This window comes from Lemur catta, chromosome 12 (assembly GCF_020740605.2).
Source record: "Lemur catta isolate mLemCat1 chromosome 12, mLemCat1.pri, whole genome shotgun sequence".
Classification (NCBI taxonomy): Eukaryota; Metazoa; Chordata; class Mammalia; order Primates; family Lemuridae; genus Lemur; species Lemur catta.
In genome coordinates this window covers 97,724,510-97,750,853 of record NC_059139.1, presented here as the reverse complement: position 1 = coordinate 97,750,853, position 26,344 = coordinate 97,724,510, and positions in this window count along the sequence as shown.

The following is a 26,344-nucleotide window of genomic DNA, read 5'->3' as shown; positions in this document are numbered from 1 at the left end:
TCCTAGGGCTGATGCTAACCCTAACCCTAACACTATCCTAGGGCTGATGCTAACCCTAATCCTAACCCTAACACTATCCTAGGGCTGATGCTAACCCTAACCCTAACACTATCCTAGGGCTGATGCTAACCCTAACCCTAACCCTAACACTATCCTAGGGCTGATGCTAACCATAACCCTAACCCTAACACTATCCTAGGGCTGATGCTAACCCTAACCCTAACCCTAACACTATCCTAGGGCTGATGCTAACCCTAACCCTAACAATATCCTAGGCCTGATCATATCCATAACCCTAAACGTAACACTATCCTAGGGCTGATGCTAACCCTAACCCTAACCCTAACACTATTATAGGGCTGATTCTAACCGTAACCCTAACACTATCCTAGGCCTGATGCTAACCCTAACCCTAACCCTAACACTACCCTAGGCCTGATGCTAACCCTATCCCTACCCCTAACACTCTCCTAGGGCTGAGGCTAACCCTAAACCTAACCCTAACACTATCCTAGAGCTGATGCTAACCCTAACCCTAACACTATCCTAGGCCTGATGATAACCCTAACCCTAACCCTAACACTATCCTAGGGCTGATGCTAACACTAACCCTAACACTATCCTAGGGCTGATGCTAACCCTAACCCTAACCCTAACACTATCCTAGGGCTGATGCTAACCCTAACACTAAGCCTAACATATCCTTGAACTGACGCTAACCCTAACCCTAACCCTAACACTATCCTAGGCCTCATGATAACCCTAACCCTAACCCTAACACTATCCTAGGGTTTATGTTAACCCTAACCCTAACACTATCCTAGGTCTGATGCTAACCCTAACCCTAACCCTAACACTATCCTAGGGGGGATGCTAACCCTAACCCTAACCCTAACACTATCCTAGGGCTGATGCTAACCCTAACCCTAACACTATCCTAGGGCTGATGCCAACCCTAACCCTAACCCTAACACTATCCTAGGGCTGATGCTAACCTTAACCCTAACCCTAACACTATCCTAGAGCTGATGCTAACGCTAACCCTAACCCTAACCCTAACCCTAATACTATCCTAGGGCTGATGCTAACCCTAACCCTAACCCTAACACTATCCTAGGGCTGATGCTAACCCCAACCCTAACACTATCCTAGGGCTGATGCTAACCCTAACCCTAACCCTTACACTATCCTAGGGCTGATGCTAACCCTAACCCTAACACTAACCTAGGGCTGATGCTAAGCCTAACCCTAACCCTAACACTATCCTAGGGCTGATGCTAACCCTAACCCTAACCCTAACACTATCCTAGGGCTGATGCTAACCCTAACCCTAACCCTAACACTATCCTAGGGCTGATGCTAACCCTAACCCTAACAATATCCTAGGCCTGATCATATCCATAACCCTAAACGTAACACTATCCTAGGGCTGATGCTAACCCTAACCCTAACCCTAACACTATTATAGGGCTGATTCTAACCGTAACCCTAACACTATCCTAGGCCTGATGCTAACCCTAACCCTAACCCTAACACTACCCTAGGCCTGATGCTAACCCTATCCCTACCCCTAACACTCTCCTAGGGCTGAGGCTAACCCTAACCCTAACCCTAACACTATCCTCGAGCTGATGCTAACCCTAACCGTAACACTATCCTAGGCCTGATGATAACCCTAACCCTAACCCTAACACTATCCTAGGGCTGATGCTAACACTAACCCTAACACTATCCTAGGGCTGATGCTAACCCTAACCCTAACCCTAACACTATCCTAGGGCTGATGCTAACCCTAACGCTAAGCCTAACACTATCCTTGAACTGACGCTAACCCTAACCCTAACCCTAACACTATCCTAGGCCTCATGATAACCCTAACCCTAACCCTAACTCTATCCTAGGGTTTATGTTAACCCTAACCCTAACACTATCCTAGGTCTGATGCTAACCCTAACCCTAACCCTAACACTATCCTAGGGCGGATGCTAACCCTAACCCTAACCCTAACACTATCCTAGGGCTGATGCTAACCCTAACCCTAACACTATCCTAGGGCTGATGCCAACCCTAACCCTAACCCTAACACTATCCTAGGGCTGATGCTAACCCTAACCCTAACCCTAACACTATCCTAGAGCTGATGCTAACGCTAACCCTAACCCTAACCCTAACCCTAATACTATCCTAGGGCTGATGCTAACCCTAACCCTAACCCTAAAACTATCCTAGGGTTGATGCTAACCCTAACCCTAACACTATCCTAGGGCTGATGCTAACCCTAACCCTAACCCTAACACTATCCTAGGGCTGATGCTAACCCTAACCCTAACACTATCCTAGGGCTGATGCTAACCCTAACCCTAACCCTAACACTATCCTAGGGCTGATGCTAACCCTAACCCTAACACTATCCTAGGGCTGATGCTAACCCTAACCCTAACCCTAACACTATCCTAGGGCTGATGCTAACCCTAACCCTAACCCTAACACTATCCTAGGGCTGATGCTAACCCTAACCCTAACCCTAACACTATCCTAGGGCTGATGCTAACCCTAACCCTAACAATATCCTAGGCCTGATCATATCCATAACCCTAAACGTAACACTATCCTAGGGCTGATGCTAACCCTAACCATAACCCTAACACCATTATAGGGCTGATTCTAACCGTAACCCTAACACGATCCTAGGCCTGATGCTAACCCTAACCCTAACCCTAACACTACCCTAGGCCTGATGCTAACCCTATCCCTACCCCTAACACTCTCCTAGGGCTGAGGCTAACCCTAACCCTAACCCTAACACTATCCTAGAGCTGATGCTAACCCTAACCCTAACACTATCCTAGGCCTGATGATAACCCTAACCCTAACCCTAACACTATCCTAGGGCTGATGCTAACCCTAACCCTAACCCTAACACTATCCTAGGGCTGATGCTAACCCTAACGCTAAGCCTAACACTATCCTTGAACTGACGCTAACCCTAACCCTAACCCTAACACTATCCTAGGCCTCATGATAACCCTAACCCTAACCCTAACACTATCCTAGGGTTTATGTTAACCCTAACCCTAACACTATCCTAGGTCTGATGCTAACCCTAACCCTAACGCTAACACTATCCTAGGGAGGATGCTAACCCTAACCCTAACCCTAACACTATCCAAGGGCTGATGCTAACCCTAACACTAACACTATCCTAGGGCTGATGCTAACCCTAACCCTAACCCTAACACTATCCTAGGGCTGATGCTAACCCTAACCCTAACTCTAACACTATCTTAGGGCTGAGGCTAACCCTAACCCAAACACTATCCTACGGCTGATGCTAACCCTAACCCTAACCCTAACACTATCCTAAGGCTGATGCTAACCCTAACACTAACACTATCCTAGGCCTGGTGCTAACCCTAAGCCTAACCCTAACACTATCCTAGGGCTGATGCTAACCCTAACCCTAATAATATCCTAGGGTTGATGCTAACCCTAACCCTAACCCTAACACTATCCTAGGGCTGATGCTAACCCTAACCCTAACACTAACACTATCCTAGGGCTGATGATAACCCTAACCCTAACTCTAACGCTATCCTAGGGCTGATGCTAACCCTAACCCTAACAATATCCTAGGCCTGATGATATCCTAACCCTAAACCTAACACTATCCTAGGGCTGATGCTAACCCTAACCCTAACCCTAACACTATCCTAGGGCTGATGCTAACCCTAACCCTAACACTATCCTAGGGCTGATGCTAACCCTAACCCTACCCCTAACACTATCCTAGGGCTGATGCTAACCCTAACACTAACACTATCCTAGGGCTGATGCTAACCCTAACCCTAACCCTAACACTATCCTAGGGCTTATGCTAACCCTAACCCTAACACTATCCTAGGGCTGATGCTAACCCTAACCCTAACCCTAACACTATCCTAGGGCTGATGCTAACCCTAACCCTAACTCTAACACTATCTTAGGGCTGAGGCTAACCCTAACCCAAACACTATCCTACGGCTGATGCTAACCCTAACCCTAACCCTAACACTATCCTAAGGCTGATGCTAACCCTAACACTAACACTATCCTAGGCCTGGTGCTAACCCTAACCCTAACCCTAACACTATCCAAGGGCTGATGCTAACCCTAACACTAACACTATCCTAGGGCTGATGCTAACCCTAACCCTAACCCTAACACTATCCTAGGGCTGATGCTAACCCTAACCCTAACCCTAACACTATCCTAGGGCTGATGCTAACCCTAACCCTAACAATATCCTAGGCCTGATCATATCCATAACCCTAAACGTAACACTATCCTAGGGCTGATGCTAACCCTAACCCTAACCCTAACACTATCCTAGGGCTGATTCTAACCGTAACCCTAACACTATCCTAGGCCTGATGCTAACCCTAACCCTAACCCTAACACTACCCTAGGCCTGATGCTAACCCTATACCTACCCCTAACACTCTCCTAGGGCTGAGGCTAACCCTAACCCTAACACTATCTAGGGCTGATGCTAACCCTAACCCTAACCCAAACACTATCCTAGGGTTGATGCTAACCGTAACCCTGACACTATCCTAGGGCTGATGGTAACCCTAACCCTAACTCTAACACTATCCTAGGGCTGATGCTAACCCTAAACCTAACACTATCCTAGGCCTGATGCTAACCCTAACCCTAACCCTAACACTATCCTAGGGCTGATGCTAACCCTAACCCTAACCCTAACACTATCCTAGGGCTGATGCTAACCCTAACCCTAACCCTAACACTATCCTAGGGCTGATGCTAACCCTAACCCTAACAATATCCTAGGCCTGATGATATCCATAACCCTAAACCTAACACTATCCTAGGGCTGATGCTAACCCTAACCCTAACCCTAACACTATCCTAGGGCTTATTCTAACCCTAACCCTAACACTATCCTAGGGCTGATGCTAACCCTAAACCTAACACTATCCTAGGGCTGATGCTAACCCTAACCCTAACCCTAACACTATCCTAGGGCTGATGCTAACCCTAACCCTAACTCTAACACTATCTTAGCGCTGAGGCTAACCCTAACCCTAACACTATCCTACGGCTGATGCTAACCCTAACCCTAACCCTAACACTGTCTTAGGGCTGATGCTAACCCTAACCCTAACACTATCCTAGGCCTGATGCTAACCCTAACCCTAACCCTAACACTATCCTAGGGCTGATGCTAACCCTAACCCTAACACTATCCTAGGGCTGATGCTAACCCTAAACCTAACAATATCCTAGGCCTGATGATATCCCTAACCCTAAACCTAACACTATCCTAGGGCTGATGCTAACCCTATCCCAAACCCTAACACTATCCTAGGGCTGATGCTAACCCTAACCCTAACACTATCCTAGGGCTGATGCTAACCCTAACCCTAACCCTAATACTATCCTAGGGCTGATGCTAACCCTAACGCTAACACTATCCTAGGGCTGATGCTAACCCTAACCCTAACCCTAACACTATCCTAGGGCTGATGCTAACCCTAACCCTAACACTATCCTAGGGCTGATGCTAACCCTAACCCTAACCCTAACACTATCCTAGGGCTGATGCTAACCCTAACCCTAACACTAACACTATCCTAGGGCTGATGCTAACCCTAACCCTAACCCTAACACTATCCTAGGGCTGATGCTAACCCTAACCCTAACCCTAACACTATCCTAGGGCTGATGCTCACCCTAACCCTAACCCTAACACTATCCTAGGGCTGATGCTAACCCTAATCCTAACAATATCCTAGGCCTGATCATATCCATAACCCTAAACGTAACACTATCCTAGGGCTGATGCTAACCCTAACCCTAACCCTAACACTATCCTAGGGCTGATTCTAACCGTAACCCTAACACTATCCTAGGCCTGATGCTAACCCTAACCCTAACACTAACACTACCCTAGGCCTGATGCGAACCCTATACCTACCCCTAACACTCTCCTAGGGCTGAGGCTAACCCTAACTCTAACACTATCTAGGGCTGATGCTAACCCTAACCCTAACCCAAACACTATCCTAGGGTTGGTGCTAACCCTAACCCTGACACTATCCTAGGGCTGATGGTAACCCTAACCCTAACCCTAACACTATCCTAGGGCTGATGCTAACCCTAAACCTAACACTATCCTAGGCCTGATGCTAACCCTAACCCTAACCCTAACACTATCCTAGGGCTAATGCTAACCCTAACCCTAACCCTAACACTATCCTAGGGCTGATGCTAACCCTAACCCTAACCCTAACACTATCCTAGGGCTGATGCTAACCCTAACCCTAACAATATCCTAGGCCTGATGATATCCATAACCCTAAACCTAACACTATCCTAGGGCTGATGCTAACCCTAACCCTAACCCTAACACTATCCTAGGGCTGATTCTAACCCTAACCCTAACACTATCCTAGGGCTGATGCTAACCCTAACACTAACACTATCCTAGGGCTGATGCTAACCCTAACCCTAACCCTATCACTATCCTAGTGTTTAGGTTAACCCTAATCCTAACACTATTATAGGGCGGATGCTAACCCTAACCCTAACACTAACACTATCCTAGGGCTGATCCTAACCCTAACCCTAACCCTAACACTATCGTAGGGCTGAGGCTAACCCTAACCCAAACACTATCCTATGCCTGATGCTAACCCTAAACCTAACACTATCCTAGGGCTGATGCTAACCCTAACCCTAACCCTAACACTATCCTAGGCCTGATGCTATCCCTATCACTAACCCTAACACTCTCCCAAGGCTGAGGCTAACCCTATCCCTAACACTATCCTAGGGCTGATGCTAACCCTAACCCTAACCCTAACACTATCCTAGAGTTCATGCTAACCCTAACCCTAACACTATCCTAGGGCTGATGCTAACCCTAACCCTAACCCTAACACTCTCCTAGGGCTGATGCTAACCCTAACCCTAACACTATCCTAGGGCTGATGCTAATTCTATCCCTAACCCTAACACTAACCTAGGGCTGATGCTAACCTTAACATTAACACTATCCTAGGGCTGATGCTAACCCTAACCCTAACCCTAACGCTATCCTAGGGCTGTTGCTAACCCTAACCCTAACACTATCCTAGGGCTGATACTAATCCTAAACCTAACACTATCCTAGGGCTGATGCTAACCCTAACCCTAACACTAACACTATCCTAGGGCTGATGCTAACCCTAACCCTAACCCTAACACTATCCTAGGGCTGATGCTTACCCTAACCCTAACCCTAACACTATCCTAAGTCTGAGGCTAACCCTAGCCCTCACACTATCCTAGGCCTGATGATAACCCTAACCCTAACCTTAACACTATCACAGGGCTGATGCTAACCCTAACCCTATCCCTAACACTATCCTAGAGCTGATGCTAACCCTAACCCTAACACTATCCTAGGCCTGATAATAACCCAAACCCTAACCCTAACACTATCATAGGGCTGATGCTAACCCTAACCCTAACACTATCCTAGGGCTGATGCTAACCCTAACCCTAACCCTAACACTATCCTAGGGCTGATGCTAACCCTAACGCTAACCCTAACACTATCCTTGAACTGATGCTATCCCTAACCCTAACCCTAACACTATCCTAGGCCTGATGATAACCCTAACCCTAACCCTATCACTATCCTAGTGTTTATGTTAACCCTAATCCTAACACTATCCTAGGGCTGATGCTAACCCTAACCCTAACCCTAACACTATCCTAGGGCGGATGCTAACCCTAACGCTAACCCTAACACTATGCTAGGGCTGATGCTAACCCTAACACTAACACTATCCTAGGGCTGATGCTAACCCTAACCCTAACCCTAACACTATCCTAGGGCTGATGCTAACCCTAACCCTAACTCTAACACTATCTTAGGGCTGAGGACAACCCTAACCCAAACACTATCCTACGGCTGATGCTAACCCTAACCCTAACACTAACACTATCCTAAGGCTGATGCTAACCCTAACACTAACACTATCCTAGGCCTGGTGCTAACCCTAACACTATCCTAGGGCTGATGCTAACCCTAACCCTAATACTATCCTAGGGCTGATGCTAACCCTAACCCTAACCCTAACACTATCCTAGGGCTGATGCTAACCCTATCCCTAACCCTAACACTATCCTAGGGCTGATGCTTACCCTAACCCTAACACTATCCTAGTCCTGATGCTAACCCTAACCCTAACACTTACACTATCCTAGGGCTGATGCTAACCCTAACCCTAACCCTAACACTATCCTAGGTCTGATGCTAACCCTAAACCTAACACTATCCTAGGGCTCATGCTAACCCTAACCCTAACCATAACACTATCCTAGGGCTGATGTTAACCCTAACACTAACACTATCCTAGGGCTGATGCTAACCCTAACCCTAACCCTAACACTCTCCTAGGGCTGATGCTAACCCTAACGCTAACACTCTCCTAGGGCTGAGGCTAACCCTAACCCTAACACTATCCTAGGGCTGATGCTAACCCTAACCCTAACCCTTACACTAACCTAGAGCTGATGCTAACCCTAACCCTAACACTATCCTAGGCCTGATGATAACCCTAACCCTAACCCTAACACTATCCTAGGGCTGATGCTAACACTAACCCTAACACTATCCTAGGGCGGATGCTAACCCTAACCCTAACCCTAACACTGTCCTAGGCCTCATGATAACCCTAACCCTAACCCTAACACTATCCTAGGGTTTATGTTAACCCTAACCCTAACACTATCCTAGGTCTGATGCTAACCCTAACCCTAACCCTAACACTATCCTAGGGCGGATGCTAACCCTAACCCTAACCCTAACACTATCCTAGGGCTGATGCTAACCCTAACACTAACACTATCCTAGGGCTGATGCTAACCCTAACTCTAACCCTAACACTATCCTAGGGCTGATGCTAAGCCTAACCCTAACTCTAACACTATCTTAGGGCTGAGGCTAACCCTAACCCAAACACTATGCCTCGGCTGATGCTAACCCTAACCCTAAACCTAACACTATCCTAAGGGTGATGCTAACCCTAACACTAACACTATCCTAGGATGGTGCTAACCCTAAGCCTAACCCTAACACTATCCTAGGGCTGATGCTAACCCTAACCCTAATAATATCCTAGGGTTGATGCTAACCCTAACCCTAACCCTAACACTATCCTAGGGTTGATGCTAACCCTAACCCTAACCCTAACACTATCCTAGGGCTGATGATAACCCTAACCCTAACTCTAACACTATCCTAGGGCTGATGCTAACCCTAACCCTAACAATATCCTAGGCCTGATGATATCCCTAACCCTAAACCTAACACTATCCTAGGGCTGATGCTAACCCTAACACTAACACTATCCTAGGGCTGATGCTAACCCAAACCCTAACCCTAACACTATCCTAGGGCTGATGCTAACACTAACCCTAACTCTAACACTATCCTAGGGCTGAGGCTAACCCTAACCCTAACACTATCCTACGGCTGATGCTAACCCTAACCCTAACCCTAACACTATCCTAAGGCTAATGCTAACCCTAACACTAACACTATCCTAGGCCTGGTGCTAACCCTAACCCTATCCCTAACACTATTCTAGGGCTGATGCTAACCCTAACCCTAATAATATCCTAGGGCTGATGCTAACCCTAACCCTAACCCTAACACTATCCTAGGGCTGATGCTAACCCTAATCCTAACCCTAACACTATCCTAGGGCTGATTCTAACCGTAACCCTAACACAATCCTAGGCCTGATGCTAACCTAACCCTTACCCTAACACTATCCTAGGGCTGATGCTAAACCTAACCATAACCCTAACACTATCCTAGGGCTGATGCTAACCCTATCCCTAACCCTAACACTATCCTAGGGCGGATGCTAACCCTAACCCTAACCCTAACACTATCCTAGGGCTAATGCTAACCCTAACACTAACACTATCCTAGGGCTGATGCTAACCCTAACCCTAACCCTAACACTATCCTAGGGCTGATGCTAACCCTAACCCTAACTCTAACACTATCTTATGGCTGAGGCTAACCCTAACCCTAACACTATCCTACGGCTGATGCTAACCCTAACCATAACCCTAACACTATCCTAGGGCTAATGCTAACCCTAACCCTAACACTATCCTAGGGCTGATGCTAACCCTAACCCTAACCCTAACACTATCCTAAGTCTTAGGCTAACCCTAGCCCTCACACTATCCTAGGCCGGATGATAACCCTAACCCTAACCTTAACACAATCCTAGGTCTGATGCTAACCCTAACCCTATCCTTAACACTATCCTAGAGCTGATGCTAACCCTAACCCTAACACTATCCTAGGCCTGATGATAACCCTAACCCTAACCCTATCACTATCCTAGTGTTTAGGTTAACCCTAATCCTAACACTATCCTAGGGCGGATGCTAACCCTAACCCTAACACTAACACTATCCTAGGGCTGATCCTAACCCTAACCCTAACTCTAACACTATCGTAGGGCTGAGGCTAACCCTAACCCAAACACTATCCTACGGCTGATGCTAACCCTAACCCTAACCCTAACACTATCCTAAGGCTGATGCTAAACCTAACACTAACACTATCCTGGGCCTGGTGGTAACCCTAATCCTAACCCTAACACTGTCCTATGGCTGATGCTAACCCCAACCCTAACCCTAACACTATCATAGGGCTGATGTTAACCCTAACCCTAACACTCTCCTAGGGCTGATGCTAACCCTAACCCGAACACGATCCTATGCCTGATGCTAACCCTAAACCTAACACTATCCTAGGGCTGATGTTAACCCTAACCCTAACCCTAACACTATCCTAGGCCTGATGCTAACCCTATCACTAACCTTAACACTCTCCTAGGGCTGAGGCTAACCCTAACCCTAACACTATCCTAGGGCTGATGCTAACCCTAACCCTAACCCTAACACTATCCTAGAGCTGATGCTAACCCTAACCCTAACCCTAATACTATCCTAGGGCTGATGCTAACCCTAACCCTAACGCTAACACTATCCTAGGGCTGATGCTAACCCTAACACTGACACTATCCTAAGGCTTATGCTAACCCAAAACCTAACGCTATCACTATACTAGGGCTGATGCTAACACTAACCCTAACTCTAACACTATCCTAGGGCTGAGGCTAACCCTAACCCTAACACTATCCTACGGCTGATGGTAACCCTAACCCTAACCCTAACACTATCCTAAGGCTGATGCTAACAATAACCCTAACACTATCCTAGGCCTGGTGCTAACCCTAACCCTAACCCTAACACTATTCTAGGGCTGATGCTAACCCTAACCCTAATAATATACTAGGGCTGATGCTAACCCTAACCCTAACCCTAACAGTATCCTAGGGTTGATGTTAACCCTAACCCTAACCCTAACACTATCCTAGGGCTGATGCTAACCCTAACCCTAACCCTAACACTATCATAGGGCTGATGCTAACCCTAACCCTAACCCTAACACTATCCTAGGGCTGATGCTAAGCCTAACCCTAACTCTAACACTTTCCTAGGGCTAATGCTAACCCTAACCCTAACAATATCCTAGGCCTGATGATATCCCTAACCCTAAACCTAACACTATCCTAGGGCTGATGCTAACCCTAACCCTAACCCTAACACTATCCTAGGGCTGATTCTAACCGTAACCCTAACACTATCATAGGCCTGATGCTAACCCTATCCCTAACCCTAACACTATCCTAGGCCTGATGCTAACCCTATCCCTAACCCTAACACTCTCCTAGGGCTGAGGCTAACCCTAACCCTAACACTATCCTAGGGCTGAGGCTAACCCTAACCCTAACCCTAACACTATCCTAAGGCTGATGCTAACCCTAACCCTAACACTATCCTAGGCCTGGTGCTAACCCTAACCCTAACCCTAACACTATTCTAGGGCTGATGCTAACCCTAACCCTAATAATATACTAGGGCTGATGCTAACCCTAACCCTAACCCTAACAGTATCCTAGGGTTGATGTTAACCCTAACCCTAACCCTAACACTATCCTAGGGCTGATGATAACCCTAACCCTAACCCTAACACTATCATAGGGCTGATGCTAACCCTAACCCTAACAATATCCTATGCCTGATGATATCCATAACCCTAAACCTAACACTATCCTAGGGCTGATGCTAACCCTAACCCCAAACGTAACACTATCCTAGGGCTGATTCTAACCGTAACCCTAACACTATCCTAGGCCTGATGCTAACCCTAACCCTTACCATAACACTATCCTAGGGCTGATGCTAACCCTAACCCTAACCCTAACAATATCCTAGGGCTGATGCTAACCCTATCCCTAACCCTAACACTATCCTAGGGCGGATGCTAACCCTAACCCTAACCCTAACACTATCCTAGGGCTGATGCTAACCCTAACCCTAACACTATCCTAGGGCTGATGCTAACCCTAACCCTAACCCTAACACTATCCTAGGGCTGATGCTAACCCTAAACCTAACACTATCCTAGGGCTGATGCTAACCCTAACCGTAACCCTAACACTATCCTAGGGCTGATGCTAACCCTAATCCTAACACTATCCTAGGGCTGATGCTAACCCTAACCCTAACCCTAACACTATCCTAGGGCTGATGCTAACCCTAACCCTAACACTATCCTAGGGCTGATGCTAACCCTAACCCTAACACTATCCTAGGGGTGATGCTAACCCTAACCCTAACCCTTCACTATCCTAGGGCTGATGCTAACCCTAACCCTAACACTATCCTAGGGCTGATGCCAACCCTAACCCTAACCCTAACACTATCCTAGGGCTGATGCTAACTCTAACCCTAACCCTAACAGTATCCTTGAGCTGATGCTAATGCTAACCCTAACCCTAACCCTAACCCTAACCCTAACACTATCCTAGTGCTGATGCTAACCCTAACACTAACCCTAACACTATAGTAGGGCTGATGCTAACCCTAACCCTAACACTATCCTAGGGCTGATGCTAACCCTAACCCTAACCCTAACACTATCCTAGGGCTGATGCTAACCCTAACCCTAACACTATCCTAGGGCTGATGCTAACCCTAACCGTAACCCTAACACTATCCTAGGGCTGATGCTAACCCTAATCCTAACACTATCCTAGGGCTGATGCTAACCCTAACCCTAACCCTATCACTATCCTAGGGCTGATGCTAACCCTAACCCTAACACTATCCTAGGGCTGATGCTAACCTTAACACTAACACTATCCTAGGGCTGATGCTAACCCTAACCCTAACCCTACAATATCCTAGGGCTGATGCTAACCCTAACCCTAACACTATCCTAGGGCTGATGCCAACCCTAACCCTAACCCTAACACTATCCTAGGGCTGATGCTAACCCTAACCCTAATCCTAACACTATCCTAGAGCTGATGCTAACGCTAACCCTAACCCTAACCCTAACACTATCCTAGAGCTGATGCTAACGCTAACCCTAACCCTAACCCTGGCCCTAATACTATCCTAGGACTGATGCTAACCCTAACCCTAACCCTAACACTATCCTAGGGTTGATGCTAACCCTAACCCTAACACTATCCTAGGGCTGATGCTAACCCTAACCCTAACCCTAACACTATCCTAGGGCTGATGCTAACCCTAACCCTAACACTATCCTTGGGCTGATGCTAACCCTAACCCTAACCCTAACACTATCCTAGGGCTGATGCTAACCCTAACCCTAACACTATCCTAGGGCTGATGCTAACCCTAACCCTAACCCTAACACTATCCTAGGGCTGATGCTAACCCTAACCCTAACACTATCCTAGGGCTGATGCTAACCCTAACCCTAACCCTAACACTATCCTAGGGCTGATGCTAACCCTAACGCTAACTCTAACACTATCCTAGGGCTGAGGCTAACCCTAACACTAACACTATCCTACGGCTGATGCTAACCCTAACCCTAACCCTAACACTATCCTAAGGCTGATGCTAACCCTAACACTAACACTATCCTAGGCCTGGTGCTAACCCTAACCCTAACCCTAACACTATCCTAGGGCTGATGCTAACCCTAACCCTAACAATATCCTAGGCCTGATGATATCCCTAACCCTAAACTTAACACTATCCTAGGGCTGATGCTAACCCTAACCCTAACCCTAACACAATCCTAGGGCTGATTCTAACCGTAACCCTAACACTATCATAGGCCTGATGCTAACCCTATCCCTAACCATAACACTATCCTAGGCCTGATGCTAACCCTATCCCTAACCCTAACACTCTCCTAGGGCTGAGGCTAACCCTAACCCTAACACTATCCTAGTTCTGAGGCTAACCCTAACCCTAACCCAAACACTATCCTAGGGTTGATGCTAACCCTAACCCTGACACTATCCTAGGGCTGATGCTAACCATAACCCTAACCCTAACACTATCCTAGGGCTGATGCTAACCCTAACCCTAACACTATCCTAGGCCTGATTCTAACCCTAACCCTAACCCTAACACTATCGTAGGGCTGATGCTAACCCTAACCGTCACCCTAACACTATCCTAGAGCTGATGCTAACCCTAACCCTAACCCTAACCCTAACCCTAATACTATCCTAGGGCTGATGCTAACCCTAACCCTAACGCTAACACTATCCTAGGGCTGATGCTAACCCTAACACTGACACTATCCTAGGGCTTATGCTAACCCAAAACCTAACCTTATCACTATCCTAGGGCTGATGCTAACACTAACCCTAACTCCAGCACTATCCTAGGGCTGCGGCTATCCCCAACCCTAACACTATCCTACGGCTGATGCTAACCCTATCCCTAACCCTAACACTATCCTAGGGCGGATGCTAACCCTAACCCTAACCCTAACACTATCCTAGGGCTGATGCTAACCCTAACCCTAACACTATCCTAGGGCTGATGCTAACCCTAACCCTAACCCTAACCCTAACACTATCCTAGGGCTGATGCTAACCCTAACACTAACACTATCCTAGGGCTGATGCTAACCCTAACCGTAACCCTAACACTATCCTAGGGCTGATGCTAACCCTAATCCTAACACTATCCTAGGGCTGATGCTAACCCTAACCCTAACCCTAACACTATCCTAGGGCTGATGCTAACCCTAACCCTAACACTATCCTAGGGCTGATGCTAACCCTAACCCTAACACTATCCTAGGGCTGATGCTAACCCTAACCCTAACCCTTCACTATCCTAGGGCTGATGCTAACCCTAACCCTAACACTATCCTAGGGCTGATGCCAACCCTAACCCTAACACTAACACTATCCTAGGGCTGATGCTAACCCTAACCCTAACCCTAACAGTATCCTAGAGCTGATGCTAATGCTAACCCTAACCCTAACCCTAACCCTAATACTATCCTAGGGCTGATGCTAACCCTAACCCTAACCCTAACACTATCCTAGGGTTGATGCTAACCCTAACCCTAACACTATCCTAGGGCTGATGCTAACCCTAACCCTAACCCTAACACTATCCTAGGGCTGATGCTAACCCTAACCCTAACACTATCCTAGGGCTGATGCTAACCCTAACCCTAACCCTAACACTATCCTAGGGCTGATGCTAACCCTAACCCTAACACTATCCTAGGGCTGATGCTAACCCTAACCCTAACCCTAACACTATCCTAGGGCTGATGCTAACCCTAAACCTAACACTATCCTAGGGCTGATGCTAACCCTAACCCTAACCCTAACACTATCCTAGGGCTGATGCTAACCCTAACCCTAACCCTAACACTATCCTAGGGCTGAGGCTAACCCTAACCCTAACACTATCCTACGGCTGATGCTAACCCTAACCCTAACCCTAACACTATCCTAAGGCTGATGCTAACCCTAACACTAACACTATCCTAGGCCTGGTGCTAACCCTAACCCTAACCCTAACACTATCCTAGGGCTGATCATAACCCTAACCCTAACAATATCCTAGGGCTGATGCTAACCCTAACCCTAACCCTAACACTATCCTAGGGCTGATGCTAACCCTAACCCTAACCCTAACACTATCCTAGGGCTGATGCTAACCCTAACCCTAACCCTAACACTATCCTAAGTCTGATGCTAACCCTAGCCCTCACACTATCCTAGGCCTGATGATAACCCTAACCCTAACCTTAACACTATCCTAGGGCTGATGCTAACCCTAACCCTAACCCTAACAATATCCTAGGGCTGAAGCTAACCCTAACACTAACAATATCCTATGCCTGATGATATCCATAACCCTAAACCTAACACTATCCTAGGCCTGATGCTAACCCTAACCCTAACCCTAACACTATCCTAGGGCTAATGCTAACCCTAACCCTAACACTATCCTAGGGCTTATGCTAACCGTAACCCTAACCCTAACACTATCCTAGCGCTGATGCTATCCCTAACCCTAACACTATCCTAGGCCTGATGATAACCCTAACCCTAACCCTAACACTCTCCTAGGGTTTATGTTAACCCTAACCGTAACACTATCCTAGGGCTGATGCTAACCCTAACCCTAACACTATCCTACGGCTGATGCTAACCCTAACCCTAACCCTAACACTATCCTAAGTCTGATGCTAACCTTAGCCCTCACAATATCCTAGGCCTGATGATAACCCTAACCCTAACCTTAACACTATCCTAAGGCTGATGCTAACCCTAACCCTAACCCTAACGCTATCCTAGGGTTTATGTTAACCCTAACCCTAACACTATCCTAGGGCTGATGCTAACCCTAACGCTAACCCTAACACTATCCTAGGGCGGATGCTAACCCTAACCCTATACCTAACACTATCCTAGGGCTGATGCTAACCCTAACACTAACACTATCCTAGGGCTGATGCTAACCCTAACCCTAACCCTAACACTATCCTAGGGCTGATGCTAACCCTAACCCTAACTCTAACACTGTCTTAGGGCTGAGGCTAACCCTAACCCAAACACTATCCTACGGCTGATGCTAACCCTAACCCTAACACTAACACTATCCTAAGGCTGATGCTAACCCTAACACTAACACTATCCTAGGCCTGGTGCTAACCCTAACCCTAACCCTAACACTATCCTAGTGCTGAGGCTAACCCTAACCCTAATACTATCCTAGGGCTGATGCTAACCCTATCCCTAACCCTAACACTCTCCTAGGGCTGAGGCTAACCCTAACCCTAACACTATCCTAGGGCTGAGGCTAACCCTAACCCTAACCCAAACACTATCCTAGGGTTGATGCTAACCCTAACCCTGACACTAACACTATCCTAAGGCTGATGCTAACCCTAACACTAACACTATCCTAGGCCTGGTGCTAACCCTAACCCTAACCCTAACACTATCCTAGTGCTGAGGCTAACCCTAACCCTAATACTATCCTAGGGCTGATGCTAACCCTATCCCTAACCCTAACACTCTCCTAGGGCTGAGGCTAACCCTAACCCTAACACTATCCTAGGGCTGATGCTAACCCTAACCCTAACCCTAACACTATCCTAGGGCTGAGGCTAACCCTAACCCTAACACTATCCTACGGCTGATGCTAACCCTAACCCTAACCCTAACACTATCCTAAGGCTGATGCTAACCCTAACACTAACACTATCCTAGGCCTGGTGCTAACCCTAACCCTAACCCTAACACTATCCTAGGGCTGATCATAACCCTAACCCTAACAATATCCTAGGGCTGATGCTAACCCTAACCCTAACCCTAACACTATCCTAGGGCTGATGCTAACCCTAACCCTAACCCTAACACTATCCTAGGGCTGATGCTAACCCTAACCCTAACCCTAACACTATCCTAAGTCTGATGCTAACCCTAGCCCTCACACTATCCTAGGCCTGATGATAACCCTAACCCTAACCTTAACACTATCCTAGGGCTGATGCTAACCCTAACCCTAACCCTAACAATATCCTAGGGCTGAAGCTAACCCTAACACTAACAATATCCTATGCCTGATGATATCCATAACCCTAAACCTAACACTATCCTAGGCCTGATGCTAACCCTAACCCTAACCCTAACACTATCCTAGGGCTAATGCTAACCCTAACCCTAACACTATCCTAGGGCTTATGCTAACCGTAACCCTAACCCTAACACTATCCTAGCGCTGATGCTATCCCTAACCCTAACACTATCCTAGGCCTGATGATAACCCTAACCCTAACCCTAACACTCTCCTAGGGTTTATGTTAACCCTAACCGTAACACTATCCTAGGGCTGATGCTAACCCTAACCCTAACACTATCCTACGGCTGATGCTAACCCTAACCCTAACCCTAACACTATCCTAAGTCTGATGCTAACCTTAGCCCTCACAATATCCTAGGCCTGATGATAACCCTAACCCTAACCTTAACACTATCCTAAGGCTGATGCTAACCCTAACCCTAACCCTAACGCTATCCTAGGGTTTATGTTAACCCTAACCCTAACACTATCCTAGGGCTGATGCTAACCCTAACGCTAACCCTAACACTATCCTAGGGCGGATGCTAACCCTAACCCTATACCTAACACTATCCTAGGGCTGATGCTAACCCTAACACTAACACTATCCTAGGGCTGATGCTAACCCTAACCCTAACCCTAACACTATCCTAGGGCTGATGCTAACCCTAACCCTAACTCTAACACTGTCTTAGGGCTGAGGCTAACCCTAACCCAAACACTATCCTACGGCTGATGCTAACCCTAACCCTAACACTAACACTATCCTAAGGCTGATGCTAACCCTAACACTAACACTATCCTAGGCCTGGAGCTAACCCTAACCCTAACCCTAACACTATCCTAGTGCTGAGGCTAACCCTAACCCTAATACTATCCTAGGGCTGATGCTAACCCTATCCCTAACCCTAACACTCTCCTAGGGCTGAGGCTAACCCTAACCCTAACACTATCCTAGGGCTGAGGCTAACCCTAACCCTAACCCAAACACTATCCTAGGGTTGATGCTAACCCTAACCCTGACACTATCCTAGGGCTGATGCTAACCATAACCCTAACCCTAACACTATCCTAGGGCTGATGCTAACCCTAACCCTAACACTATCCTAGGCCTGATGCTAACCCTAACCCTAACCCTAACACTATCGTAGGGCTGATGCTAACCCTAACCCTAACCCTAACACTATCCTAGAGCTGATGCTAACCCTAACCCTAACCCTAATACTATCCTAGGGCTGATGCTAACCCTAACCCTAACGCTAACACTATCCTAGGGCTGATGCTAACCCTAACACTGACACTATCCTAAGGCTTATGCTAACCCAAACCCTAACGCTATCACTATACTAGGGCTGATGCTAACACTAACCCTAACTCTAACACTATCCTAGGGCTGAGGCTAACCCTAACCCTAACACTATCCTACGGCTGATGGTAACCCTAACCCTAACCCTAACAGTATCCTAAGGCTGATGCTAACCCTAACCCTAACACTATCCTAGGCCTGGTGCTAACCCTAACCCTAACCCTAACACTATTCTAGGGCTGATGCTAACCCTAACCCTAATAATATACTAGGGCTGATGCTAACCCTAACCCTAACCCTAACAGTATCCTAGGGTTGATGTTAACCCTAACCCTAACCCTAACACTATCCTAGGGCTGATGCTAACCCTAACCCTAACCCTAACACTATCATAGGGCTGATGCTAACCCTAACCCTAACCCTAACCCTAACACTATCCTAGGGCTGATGCTAAGCCTAACCCTAACTCTAACACTATCCTAGGGCTAATGCTAACCCTAACCCTAACAATATCCTAGGCCTGATGATATCCCTAACCCTAAACCTAACACTATCCTAGGGCTGATGCTAACCCTAACCCTAACCCTAACACTATCCTAGGGCTGATTCTAACCGTAACCCTAACACTATCATAGGCCTGATGCTAACCCTATCCCTAACCCTAACACTATCCTAGGCCTGATGCTAACCCTATCCCTAACCCTAACACTCTCCTAGGGCTGAGGCTAACCCTAACCCTAACACTATCCTAGGGCTGAGGCTAACCCTAACCCTAACCCTAACACTATCCTAAGGCTGATGCTAACCCTAACCCTAACACTATCCTAGGCCTGGTGCTAACACTAACCCTAACCCTAACACTATTCTAGGGCTGATGCTAACCCTAACCCTAATAATATACTAGGGCTGATGCTAACCCTAACCCTAACCCTAACAGTATCCTAGGGTTGATGTTAACCCTAACCCTAACCCTAACACTATCCTAGGGCTGATGATAACCCTAACCCTAACCCTAACACTATCATAGGGCTGATGCTAACCCTAACCCTAACAATATCCTATGCCTGATGATATCCATAACCCTAAACCTAACACTATCCTAGGGCTGATGCTAACCCTAACCCCAAACGTAACACTATCCTAGGGCTGATTCTAACCGTAACCCTAACACTATCCTAGGCCTGATGCTAACCCTAACCCTTACCATAACACTATCCTAGGGCTGATGCTAACCCTAACCCTAACCCTAACAATATCCTAGGGCTGATGCTAACCCTATCCCTAACCCTAACACTATCCTAGGGCGGATGCTAACCCTAACCCTAACCCTAACACTATCCTAGGGCTGATGCTAACCCTAACCCTAACACTATCCTAGGGCTGATGCTAACCCTAACCCTAACCCTAACACTATCCTAGGGCTGATGCTAACCCTAAACCTAACACTATCCTAGGGCTGATGCTAACCCTAACCGTAACCCTAACACTATCCTAGGGCTGATGCTAACCCTAATCCTAACACTATCCTAGGGCTGATGCTAACCCTAACCCTAACCCTAACACTATCCTAGGGCTGATGCTAACCCTAACCCTAACACTATCCTAGGGCTGATGCTAACCCTAACCCTAACACTATCCTAGGGGTGATGCTAACCCTAACCCTAACCCTTCACTATCCTAGGGCTGATGCTAACCCTAACCCTAACACTATCCTAGGGCTGATGCCAACCCTAACCCTAACCCTAACACTATCCTAGGGCTGATGCTAACTCTAACCCTAACCCTAACAGTATCCTTGAGCTGATGCTAATGCTAACCCTAACCCTAACCCTAACCCTAACCCTAACACTATCCTAGTGCTGATGCTAACCCTAACACTAACCCTAACACTATAGTAGGGCTGATGCTAACCCTAACCCTAACACTATCCTAGGGCTGATGCTAACCCTAACCCTAACCCTAACACTATCCTAGGGCTGATGCTAACCCTAACCCTAACACTATCCTAGGGCTGATTCTAACCCTAACCGTAACCCTAACACTATCCTAGGGCTGATGCTAACCCTAATCCTAACACTATCCTAGGGCTGATGCTAACCCTAACCCTAACCCTATCACTATCCTAGGGCTGATGCTAACCCTAACCCTAACACTATCCTAGGGATGATGCTAACCTTAACACTAACACTATCCTAGGGCTGATGCTAACCCTAACCCTAACCCTACAATATCCTAGGGCTGATGCTAACCCTAACCCTAACACTATCCTAGGGCTGATGCCAACCCTAACCCTAACCCTAACACTATCCTAGGGCTGATGCTAACCCTAACCCTAATCCTAACACTATCCTAGAGCTGATGCTAACGCTAACCCTAACCCTAACCCTAACACTATCCTAGAGCTGATGCTAACGCTAACCCTAACCCTAACCCTGGCCCTAATACTATCCTAGGACTGATGCTAACCCTAACCCTAACCCTAACACTATCCTAGGGTTGATGCTAACCCTAACCCTAACACTATCCTAGGGCTGATTCTAACCCTAACCCTAACCCTAACACTATCCTAGGGCTGATGCTAACCCTAACCCTAACACTATCCTTGGGCTGATGCTAACCCTAACCCTAACCCTAACACTATCCTAGGGCTGATGCTAACCCTAACCCTAACACTATCCTAGGGCTGATGCTAACCCTAACCCTAACCCTAACACTATCCTAGGGCTGATGCTAACCCTAACCCTAACACTATCCTAGGGCTGATGCTAACCCTAACCCTAACCCTAACACTATCCTAGGGCTGATGCTAACCCTAACGCTAACTCTAACACTATCCTAGGGCTGAGGCTAACCCTAACACTAACACTATCCTACGGCTGATGCTAACCCTAACTCTAACCCTAACACTATCCTAAGGCTGATGCTAACCCTAACACTAACACTATCCTAGGCCTGGTGCTAACCCTAACCCTAACCCTAACACTATCCTAGGGCTGATGCTAACCCTAACCCTAACAATATCCTAGGCCTGATGATATCCCTAACCCTAAACTTAACACTATCCTAGGGCTGATGCTAACCCTAACCCTAACCCTAACACTATCCTAGGGCTGATTCTAACCGTAACCCTAACACTATCATAGGCCTGATGCTAACCCTATCCCTAACCATAACACTATCCTAGGCCTGATGCTAACCCTATCCCTAACCCTAACACTCTCCTAGGGCTGAGGCTAACCCTAACCCTAACACTATCCTAGTTCTGAGGCTAACCCTAACCCTAACCCAAACACTATCCTAGGGTTGATGCTAACCCTAACCCTGACACTATCCTAGGGCTGATGCTAACCATAACCCTAACCCTAAGACTATCCTAGGGCTGATGCTAACCCTAACCCTAACACTATCCTAGGCCTGATTCTAACCCTAACCCTAACCCTAACACTATCGTAGGGCTGATGCTAACCCTAACCGTAACCCTAACACTATCCTAGAGCTGATGCTAACCCTAACCCTAACCCTAACCCTAACCCTAATACTATCCTAGGGCTGATGCTAACCCTAACCCTAACGCTAACACTATCCTAGGGCTGATGCTAACCCTAACACTGACACTATCCTAGGGCTTATGCTAACCCAAAACCTAACCTTATCACTATCCTAGGGCTGATGCTAACACTAACCCTAACTCCAGCACTATCCTAGGGCTGCGGCTATCCCCAACCCTAACACTATCCTACCGCTGATGCTAACCCTATCCCTAACCCTAACACTATCCTAGGGCGGATGCTAACCCTAACCCTAACCCTAACACTATCCTAGGGCTGATGCTAACCCTAACCCTAACACTATCCTAGGGCTGATGCTAACCCTAACCCTAACCCTAACACTATCCTAGGGCTGATGCTAACCCTAACACTAACACTATCCTAGGGCTGATGCTAACCCTAACCGTAACCCTAACACTATCCTAGGGCTGATGCTAACCCTAATCCTAACACTATCCTAGGGCTGATGCTAACCCTAACCCTAACCCTAACACTATCCTAGGGCTGATGCTAACCCTAACCCTAACACTATCCTAGGGCTGATGCTAACCCTAACCCTAACACTATCCTAGGGGTGATGCTAACCCTAACCCTAACCCTTCACTATCCTAGGGCTGATGCTAACCCTAACCCTAACACTATCCTAGGGCTGATGCTAACCCTAACCCTAACCCTAACAGTATCCTAGAGCTGATGCTAATGCTAACCCTAACCCTAACCCTAACCCTAATACTATCCTAGGGCTGATGCTAACCCTAACCCTAACCCTAACACTATCCTAGGGTTGATGCTAACCCTAACCCTAACACTATCCTAGGGCTGATGCTAACCCTAACCCTAACCCTAACACTATCCTAGGGCTGATGCTAACCCTAACCCTAACACTATCCTAGGGCTGATGCTAACCCTAACCCTAACCCTAACAGTATCCTAGGGCTGATGCTAACCCTAACCCTAACACTATCCTAGGGCTGATGCTAACCCTAACCCTAACCCTAACACTATCCTAGGGCTGATGCTAACCCTAAACCTAACACTATCCTAGGGCTGATGCTAACCCTAACCCTAACCCTAACACTATCCTAGGGCTGATGCTAACCCTAACCCTAACCCTAACACTATCCTAGGGCTGAGGCTAACCCTAACCCTAACACTATCCTACGGCTGATGCTAACCCTAACCCTAACCCTAACACTATCCTAAGGCTGATGCTAACCCTAACACTAACACTATCCTAGGCCTGGTGCTAACCCTAACCCTAACCCTAACACTATCCTAGGGCTGATCATAACCCTAACCCTAACAATATCCTAGGGCTGATGCTAACCCTAACCCTAACCCTAACACTATCCTAGGGCTGATGCTAACCCTAACCCTAACCCTAACACTATCCTAGGGCTGATGCTAACCCTAACCCTAACCCTAACACTATCCTAAGTCTGATGCTAACCCTAGCCCTCACACTGTCCTAGGCCTGATGATAACCCTAACCCTAACCTTAACACTATCCTAGGGCTGATGCTAACCCTAACCCTAACCCTAACAATATCCTAGGGCTGAAGCTAACCCTAACACTAACAATATCCTATGCCTGATGATATCCATAACCCTAAACCTAACACTATCCTAGGCCTGATGCTAACCCTAACCCTAACCCTAACACTATCCTAGGGCTAATGCTAACCCTAACCCTAACACTATCCTAGGGCTGATGCTAACCGTAACCCTAACCCTAACACTATCCTAGCGCTGATGCTATCCCTAACCCTAACACTATCCTAGGCCTGATGATAACCCTAACCCTAACCCTAACACTCTCCTAGGGTTTATGTTAACCCTAACCGTAACACTATCCTAGGGCTGATGCTAACCCTAACCCTAACACTATCCTACGGCTGATGCTAACCCTAACCCTAACCCTAACACTATCCTAAGTCTGATGCTAACCTTAGCCCTCACAATATCCTAGGCCTGATGATAACCCTAACCCTAACCTTAACACTATCCTAAGGCTGATGCTAACCCTAACCCTAACCCTAACGCTATCCTAGGGTTTATGTTAACCCTAACCCTAACACTATCCTAGGGCTGATGCTAACCCTAACGCTAACCCTAACACTATCCTAGGGCGGATGCTAACCCTAACCCTATACCTAACACTATCCTAGGGCTGATGCTAACCCTAACACTAACACTATCCTAGGGCTGATGCTAACCCTAACCCTAACCCTAACACTATCCTAGGGCTGATGCTAACCCTAACCCTAACTCTAACACTGTCTTAGGGCTGAGGCTAACCCTAACCCAAACACTATCCTACGGCTGATGCTAACCCTAACCCTAACACTAACACTATCCTAAGGCTGATGCTAACCCTAACACTAACACTATCCTAGGCCTGGTGCTAACCCTAACCCTAACCCTAACACTATCCTAGTGCTGAGGCTAACCCTAACCCTAATACTATCCTAGGGCTGATGCTAACCCTAACCCTAACCCTAACACTATCCTAGGGCTGATGCTAACCCTATCCCTAACCCTAACACTATCCTAGGGCTGATGCTACCCTAACCCTAACACTATCCTAGGCCTGATGCTAACCCTAACCCTAACACTATCCTAGGGCTGATGCTAACCCTAACCCTAACAATAACACTATCCTAGGCCTGATGCTAACCCTATCCCTAACCCTAACACTCTCCTAGGGCTGAGGCTAACCCTAACACTAACACTATCCTAGGGCTGATGCTAACCCTAACCCTAACCCTAACACTATCCTAGGGCTGATGCTAACCCTAACCCTAACAATATCCTAGGGCTGATGCTAACCCTAACAATAACCCTAACACTATCCTAGGCCTGATGCTAACCCTAACCCTAACACTATCCTAGGCCTGATGATAACCCTAACCCTAACCTTAACACTATCCTAGGGCTGATGCTAACCCTAACCCTAACCCTAACACTATCCTAGAGCTGATGCTAACCCTAACCCTAACACGATCCTAGGCCTGATGATAACCCTAAACCTAAACCTAACACTATCCTGGGGCTGATGCTAACCCTAACACTAACACTATCCTAGGGCTGATGCTAACCGTAACCCTAACCCTAACACTATCCTAGGGCTGATGCTAACCCTAACCCTAACTCTAACACTATCTTAGGGCTGAGGCTAACCCTAACCCAAACACTATCCTACGGCTGATGCTAACCCTAACCCTAAACCTAACACTATCCTAAGGCTGATGCTAACCCTAACCCTAACACTAACACTATCCCAGGGCTGATGCTAACCCTAACCATAACACTCTCCTAGGCCTGATGCTAACCCTAACCCTAACACTTACACTATCCTAGGGCTTATGCTAACCCTAACCCTAACCATAACACTATCCTTGGTCTGATGCTAACCCTAAACCTAACACTATCCTAGGGCTGATGCTAACCCTAACCCTAACCTTAACACTATCCT